The sequence below is a fragment of the Durio zibethinus genome, chromosome 1, assembly GCF_047325235.1.
Source record: "Durio zibethinus cultivar Kanyao isolate XHJ-2024 chromosome 1, ASM4732523v1, whole genome shotgun sequence".
NCBI classification, from domain to species: Eukaryota; Viridiplantae; Streptophyta; class Magnoliopsida; order Malvales; family Malvaceae; genus Durio; species Durio zibethinus.
This window is the reverse complement of record NC_143162.1, coordinates 9,964,649-9,973,567: the sequence shown is the minus strand read 5'-3', so window position 1 is coordinate 9,973,567 and position 8,919 is coordinate 9,964,649.

Below are 8,919 nucleotides of genomic sequence, written 5' to 3'. Positions count from 1 at the left end.
TCAATATTAATAATTTCAAACCAAATTTTGTTGGTTGATCTATGTCATTCTTCTTCTCTGGTCATAACTCATAAGTCATGAATTCATCATTGGGTCACCTTGTTTGCTCATTTGTAAATCATTTTCTCATGCTTTTTTTCATTTATCTCAACTTGGATTTCTTTCAAAAGAATGAAAAGTTCTTTATGAAACATATAATTCATTTATTTGTCATCCTTCAAATCAGTGACAGACATAATACATTCTTTTAGTTCATTCAAGGGATGTTCATTTAGTAAAAGATAAAAAGAATGGGTTTTTATTATTGAAAAAACCAAAGGTAAGGTCAAGAATGACTCAAGGGTAAACAAAGGTAGAATGCTAAGAAATATCCAAAATAATGATTGCCTAGACAATTTTGAACTCCAACTCATGATCATCCTTCAAAAATATCTTTCATTAATATCTTCAATCTTTAAGCTAATCATCATCCTCTTTCCAGAGACTTTCACATGAAATTATTTTTTTAAGTTTTCATTTTCACTTAAATTACCCTTTCGTGTTTTCAGTTTAAATCTTTTTTTTCTTTTTTTTTTTATTGTGCTTTTTTGTTTTTTGCTTTTTTTTTTCTTTTTTTACACCTTTTCCTCATTTTTTTCCTTTGTTGACACCTTGATCAAAGCTTCACACAATCCAATGACAAATCTATCCCAATTCAATTTATGATTCTCTAAATCAAGTATTCACATTTGATCAAAATAGACTTTTAAGGGACGTAACATAGGCTAGGGTAAAGGGTCCCAAAGAAAGGAAAAAAATAAGCCCAAATTGTATTTGAAGGGTCATCAAACCAATGATTATTTCTTCATGTAAGGCACTTTGACATTTTGCCTAATTAATTTTCTTTTTCTTCTTTTGTTTTCTTTTTCTCTTTAGGTGAAGTATATTGGCATTTTGCCCTATCAATTTTTTTTCTTTTTTCTTTTTTTTTTCTTTGTGGATGTTGGCATTTTACGCCCATTAATTTCTCTTTCATTTTTCATTTGTCAAAAAACTTGAGCACAAAAAGGCTTTGCCCCTAAGAATGAACAAATCTCTTAAACTTTGTCCCTAGTGTAGGGGTGATCCTTAGTTAGGTTTCTAAAAAAAAAATTTTAACAAGCTCAAATGGGAAAGTAAGAGATAATGTTATCTTTTGGAGGAAGAGAAATGACTATTTCTCATTTTGAATATGAATACTCTTAATGAAAAAATTTTATTGATTAAAAGCAGACTTATGAATAAGCAAAGATCATGCGTTCATCACTTTTAAAATTATTTCCCAGATTTATCTCTTTATTCAGTAGTCCCAACAATCTCAAATTTATCAATCATAACAGCATGAATGGTGTTTTCAAAGTCAAATCCTGAACTATTGTCACGACTATTTAACATTCATTATTTTTTAAAAAATAGGTAGAGAAAAAGGGTATGAGATGGTAAAAGTAAATGATGGGTATTCACATAAAAAAATATATCATATTTGTCATTTTTATTAAAATGATAAAAAATAAGATGAAATTCAAGTACGTGAAACAGATCTATATTCTCAAAAAATTTTAAGATGATAATTAATTCTAATTAGCCTTTCCAAAATCATACCTTAAGATGATTGGGCAAAGAGTCTTTATGGATATTCAGCTATCCTGATTCATTGAACCTCATCAAGCCTGCTCGAATCAAATTTTGTACCTTATGCTTGAAAGCAGGGTAAGTTTCTATGAAGTGACCCACATTCCCATTATGATAATCACATGTGGCATTAACATTGTACCATTTGGGATAAGGTGACTTCAATGGCTCTAAAAAGATCGATGATACTAGGTTATTCTTGACTAATTATAGAAATAGCTCAGTATAGGTTATAGGGATAATATCAATATAAGCTCTCTCTTGATTGTCCCTGGATCTTCTTAAACCACTCACTTGATTATTAGACCTTGGAATTGGTGTAATAATAGGATAAGCCTACATACAGGTGCTTGAAAAGCTGATTGAGGAGGACTTAGAGCAATATTATTCATAGTTGAGAGATAAAGCTGGTAAGGCATTTGCGCAACATTTTTGGTTGTTGGATAGTAAGCAGGATAAACATATGGTAGATATGGAGCATAACTTCTGGATTGTTGCCACTTAAAACTCATCACTTGGGCTTTATCCTCTTCACTCTTAAGCATCCACCTTTTTTAGCATTGTCGATCTTTTCCTTCTTAAACTTGCCTCTCTTGATGGCATTTTCAATAATCTCTCCTAAGATCACTATATTAACAAAGTTTTTTGTTATGTTCCTTATCATCTTTTCATAATAAGGTGATTTCAAAGTACTTACAAACAAAATCATTATTTTTTTCAATTAAGGGTGACTGAGCCTGAGCAATTATATCTCGCCACCTTTGGGCATATTCCTTAAAAGACTCATATTTTTTCCATACATTTTAACAAAAGGTGACAGAGGTTATATCTATGATGTGATGGTATTGGTTGATGAAGGATCGAGTCAAATCTTTCTATAACTTTATGCGAGTCCTGTCCAACTGAACATACCACCTTGTAGCGAACCTAGTTAAGCTATCCTGGAACACATGCATGAGTAGCTTCTCATTGCTAACATGAGCTACCATTTTATAACAATACATTATGATATACGTAATAGGGCACTTGGTACCGTTATACTTATCAAATTTTGGTACCTTAAATTTTGGAAGAATCACAACATCTAAAACCAGACAAAGGTTGGCATATCCATAGATCCATAAAAATCAAGGCCTTCAATAGCCCGTAATCTCTCTTCAATCATGCTTATAGCTTGGTCGATCTTAGAGTCTTCCAAGGATGTAGCCATCTGTAACTTCACTTATTTGGTCTCATTTATTTTAGGAATTTGGATAGGCTTATCTATCTTCTCAGCAATGACATGATTGGTATAGCTCTGAACATTCCCTTGGTTAAAGTTTGGGAATGTGGTTTATTGTTGATGAAAGCTTGGAGTGGTCTGAATTTGATGTGGGCTAAAACTTGAAGGATATAGTGACTTAGTATCTTCATGTGATATGTCTTCTTCTATTACCTTTCCTCTATTTTCCTTTTCTAGAGCTTTTAAAATTTTGTTCAATTTTCCTTCAAGTATCTTCTGAGTCATTTCTATTCTTTAAAGTCGGTTTACACTATCTTGCTCAATTTTTTAGCTTTAACCTAAGTGCAGTACCGGTATTGAGTTATCTTTGAACCTTGATTTCTTACAATTATGGTACAAATTTAGAATGATGCTTATAGAACTTTCAGATTATGTATGAGAATGAATGCAATGATGCATGAACGCATGCATACACAATAAAAAAAGGTTAGTAAGCATAATATATAATCTACATGTATGTTTATAAATATGCATAAAAAGAAAAAAAAATAAAAGAAGATAAGAGAATTGGTTAGTCACCTCAAAATAAAGAATAAAAACTATAAAGCAAATAAAATAACAACATGACCTTATATTTTAAGTTAACTATAAAGGGTGAAAAGACATGGCTCTAACTATGGTTGGGCTCTTAAAGTTAACTATATACGATTTGGATTACTTCTAAAAGGTTATCAAATTGTTCTTTACATCATTTTCCATTATAGATGAATAAGGCACCTCAATCCTCACCCATCATAGGCTACAAGTGAAAATGGTTCAATCTGAGTGGGAGTGTTTCGCAGGCCTATGCAAAGACATAAAATCTCATAAGGGCATAGGTACTTCACTCCTTCCTAAAGATAGAGCTCGAATAGAAGGCTTATGTTATGGACATGTAAATGAATAACAGATATATATAGTAAATAAATGAATAACTAAAACAAATATAAGAAAGAAAATAAATTTCAAGTTTATTAAGCAAAGCTTGGATAATAATGAATCATTTACTGGCTTGACTTTTGATGTCCCTAGTGAAGTCGCCAAACTATCATAACGTATAGATCTGTGGACCTACCACTAGACATGGATGAAAGGGGAGTCACCACCAATCTTTTTTAGTGTAAGTGTGATTGGTTACCTGAAACATATTCTGATATGTGAAAATAAATATTAGGTTTGGGAGTCAATTATGCATAGGAAAGATTGTACCAGTTTGATTTCAAATTCTACAAGCCTTGATCATTTTCATGATTTACCACATAATTTAATATTGAAAATCATTCTTAAAATTATCCCAATAGTTTGGTAGTAATTTAAGATAATTTTCTCACCTCAAGAGTATTTATGAAGACTAGTGTCCCACTCTAAAGAGGTTCCATTATTGAATTTATTAAAGTTTTATTCTAAAAAATTAGTAAAATCTCCCAATAGTTTGGTAAGTCTTACTTTAAAACAGATCTTCTAATAGTTTGGTGAGATTTCATTGTAAAAATATTTGTAAAATTTTTTTAGAATTTCATTAAGTCTCTAAATAGTTTGGTAGGACTTAATTTGGAAAGCAATCCTCCAATAGTTTAGAAGATAAAAAATTTATTTTTTTGAAAAATAATTTGTTGAATTTCCCAATAGTTTGATGGATTCTATGAAAATTCTCTAATAGTTTGGTAGAATTCATGAATTTATTTTACATGGATTTCTATTTGAAAAAGATTTTTATTTTTTATTTACTGAAAAGATTTTTTTTTTTATACATTTTTGAAAACTCATTTAAAAAGATCTTTTTCTTTGACTTATTTGAAAATGGTTTTTTTTTATATATATTTGAAAAGATATCCTTTTTATTGAATCATTTTTCTTTTTTTTTTACTTTAAAAAATGAAATGGCAAAAATCACATTATTTTTTAAAAATAAAACAAAAAAAATAATATAAAAAAATAAAATGGGTTAAAAATAAAATAAAATAAAATAAAATCAAAAATAAAAATAAAATGAAAAAAAAAAACCTACGATCGGGTTGGGTCAGAACGCAGGTCAGCACGTAAGTCAACGGGTCAGCACGCAGATCCTGGGTTACTAAAATGCTGCCATTTTGGCCTCATATAAAAGGACAATTCATAGCCTTTCTCTTCAGAAAGCCAACCCTCTTTCTCTCTTTAAATAGAAAAGCTCTGACTTCTCTCTAGAAAATCCTCAAGAACACCATCAGAGATTCAACTGAAAACTAAAAATTTTACCAATTTCTAGGAAGGTCATAGAAAAATTCAACCAGAAATTGGAAAACCCACCGGTTTTTGAAAATTTGATCAAAAATTGGTCAAAAAATTCATATGTTCATCGTGTTCATCCCAAAAACCCAGAAAACCCAAAAAATTTTCAGAAATTCCAAAATTTTTCTAGATTCCCCAAATTCTGCCTAGATTCTTTTGAAAATTCCCCTTAAACTTAGATATAATCCCAGAAACCTAAATCCAAGCCCAGAATTTTTCAAACGAACCCAGAATAAAAAATCAAAATCCAGAAATTCTCATTCTACCATAAACTTTTTAGAACACCCGTTTTCCCAAAAATTAATCATTTTCCCCCCAAAAATCCACCTTGTTCGTTTCTTTGATCCTTGATTCAATTTATAGGCATCTTTAGGAATTGAACAGAATCCAATCCCAGGGTTCAAGCCTGGATTGGTTATGTCCGAGCATGATTCTTGGCTAAATTTTTGGTAAAACTAAAAGCCTTTGATTTGGCTCTATTTTAAAGATCCATTGACCAAATCAATCCAAATCTATTTTCTTGATCACTGGTAATTAAGAAAAACAACAACAACAACAACAATAACAACAACAATAATAATAGTACTATAATATATTACTATATTAATATACTATAGTCTAATATAATATAATAATAAAATATAATAAAATAATACTAATAATAATAAAAATAACCCTGTTGGCCCTGGACACATATGGATGTCTACAATTATAAAACATTCTGATGATAGATGTTATTCATATATGTTGATATTATAATATGGGGAAGGATCAAGTTACATTAGTGTAAAACTAAAAAGTTTTACATCTTTTGTTAACTATTGGTTTCAATAGACCCAAAGGATGAAAAAAACAAGTGAAAAAGAGGAAAAAAATGGTTTAATCTTATCTTTTGTATCTATTGAAATCAATGGTTAAAAAAAGATGTAAAACTTTTTTTAAATTTTAACTTGATACCTCTTCTTATAATATATTTACATTATTATTTATATGTTATATTCTGTTTAATCTTCATTCATTATTGATATATGTTATATTTTGTAGTTATAATGCCTAAATAAAAAGTTTTTAATAAATCAAAATTTGATGGATCTAGATCTACATCTGATAGAAGACACTATTCAAATGTGCTAATCACCTTAACATTTTACCAATGCACTTTTAATGCAGACAACATCAAGTGGTTAAGCCTTCATTCATGGACCTTCTAGCACTAGAGCACTAATCTTTTGAGTCTTTGATCATTGAGACTCCAGCCATAAATCATCCAACACAAGATATCCCATCTAAAAGCACTAATTCTCTAACAACTTTAATGGTTTTAAGACCACTACACCTTGGTCTTCACGAAAATGAACTAGAAGGTCTAATTAATGTGTACTTATGCAGCAAATCCAAATGAAAGTATATTGATTACTTGATTGCAAAACAAGTATGTTGTTTATAAATTATTTATTTTGTTTGTTTAATTCAATTGAATAACTAATATTATTAGAATTAATAACTTGTATACAACATTTTCTTAAAACCCATAATCGTCTGAACAATTACGAGATTTATTAAAAATTACTATAATGGGGTGTGGCCAACCTGGAGAAAAGTTCATCCTAATGTGAAAATAGGCTTATGGGGGAAATTCTAGATAATTTTTTATTGTATATATTATAAATAAATTTTTATTTTATTTGCATTTACTTATTTGAAGATGGTAATAACACATTTTTTTTATTGATTAGGAAAAATTCTTGTTATCTTAAAAATATATGACTCTAGTGTATAAAAAATGGGAAGATACCTATAAAATAAAATTTAAAGACATATTGCAAACTGAAAGAAAAAAGGCTTTGAAATTTTTCGCATGGATAAAATAATAAAGTGCAAAGGTTACAATCAATTGCATTGGATTACAGTTGAAATTTAAGATAAGCTAATTGAAAAAGATTAGGGCACCAATACACAGCAGCAAAATCTAACAAAGTAAGAGAAATTAGGTTAACAAAAAAAAAAAGAAATAATCACAAAGCACACAAGTGGGTCATGTCTTATTTCTATTCATGCACAAAAATTTTAACTCTTAAATTGGTATATTTTTTATCGTTTATTATTTATAAACAGTAACTTTTTTTAAAAAATTGAATATAATCACAAAAGCTTAAATGACAACCTAAATATAAAGAACTTTTTGATTACATCCATAAACATTTAAAAAGATAAGATAATTTTATGGATAAAAAATCCAAAATTGTTAGTGTAAATGTAAATTACTTCATGTATGCGTCTTTTTAATATTTTATATTGTATGATATTTTTTTATACACTAACCAATTTGAAATATGCATTTACAAGAAAATTACACTTTTTTTTAAAATTAGAAATATGGTGAAGATAAATTAGTTGATCTAAAATTTGATCTGCAAGCCTTGTATCAAGTTATTATAGGGTTGCAAACCACTCACAGCCATGTGTATGGATTTAGGACTAAGTCATGTGCAGTGGACATATTTGGTGCCACCTTTCTTTTTACAGTCAGCTTAGGGTTTTATAACCTTTAATCCTAGTTTTAATTCATCTGGTGAAGTTGAAGATTCAAAAAGAAGTTGTCAAATGTGCAAAACAATAATAATAATAAAGAAAATGAGTTAATTACAAGTTTCAATCATTCAATCACAAGAGGAAATGACACTAAAAATTTTAATTCTAAGGGCACTAAACTTTTGGGGTTTCAAAAAGTGCTTTTAATTCTTTATTTTTATTTGTATCTTAATGACTCAACCAAACTCGTTGGTAAAAACTTTTGGGTTTATGAAACTCATATATGATTTTTGCTAAAATTTTAAATCGTGTCACCTTTGTGGTTTTTTTTTTTTTTCATATTTCATGTTATAATATCATATCTTGTTTTAAATTGAAAGATCTAAACAAAAGTAAACTTTTAAAGGCACTTTTAGCTAATAACTGTTACTCAAATTCTATTATTTAGTGTTCTTTTAGTGTCTCGCATGTTTTCTTTCTCATTTCTTGTAATTTCACCCTAAAACAAATATTCTCACTTTCAAATATTCTGCCTAAAACATATCCCTAAATTTTTTTGATGTAACTTTTTCAATCTCACCATTCTTTAAATTTTCTCCCTAAAACAAATCCTTTTCACTCTCACCAATCTCTATTGTTTCCCAATCTCACCTCTAATCTTTGCCACCACTATCACAATTGTTGTAACATTACTTCAATTTTCTCTACTACAGTTCGAATGAAGTTTTTGTCTAATCTAACTTAGGAATAAAGGCAAAAAACTCATAACATCTTGTAATTTATACTTGATCTTCAAATAGAGTTTTTATTGCATAGATTATATATGCTTCATCTTAAAAATAGCTTTGTTTACAAGTTCTTTAAATATTACTTATTTTTTAGCTTGAACTTATGAAACTGGAAAGAAGGAAATGTCATTTTATGAGCTTTGGTTATTATTGGTGTTAATGTAATTAAAGAGCACTATTTGTTACCTTTTTTTATATATTTTGGTGCAAAATACTCAAATAGTGTTTAGATTCTAAAAACATTTTGAATTTTCATTTTATATTTTCATTTTTTAGAAACCAGTTTTTACTGTCTATTTTTGTTTTTTAAGAAATGTGTTTGGTGGATTAAAACATTTAATCATTATAGTATATCTATTGTCTCTTATATATGATTTAAAATTTTCAATTTATTTACTAACATGATCAAAGTGTTGTAAA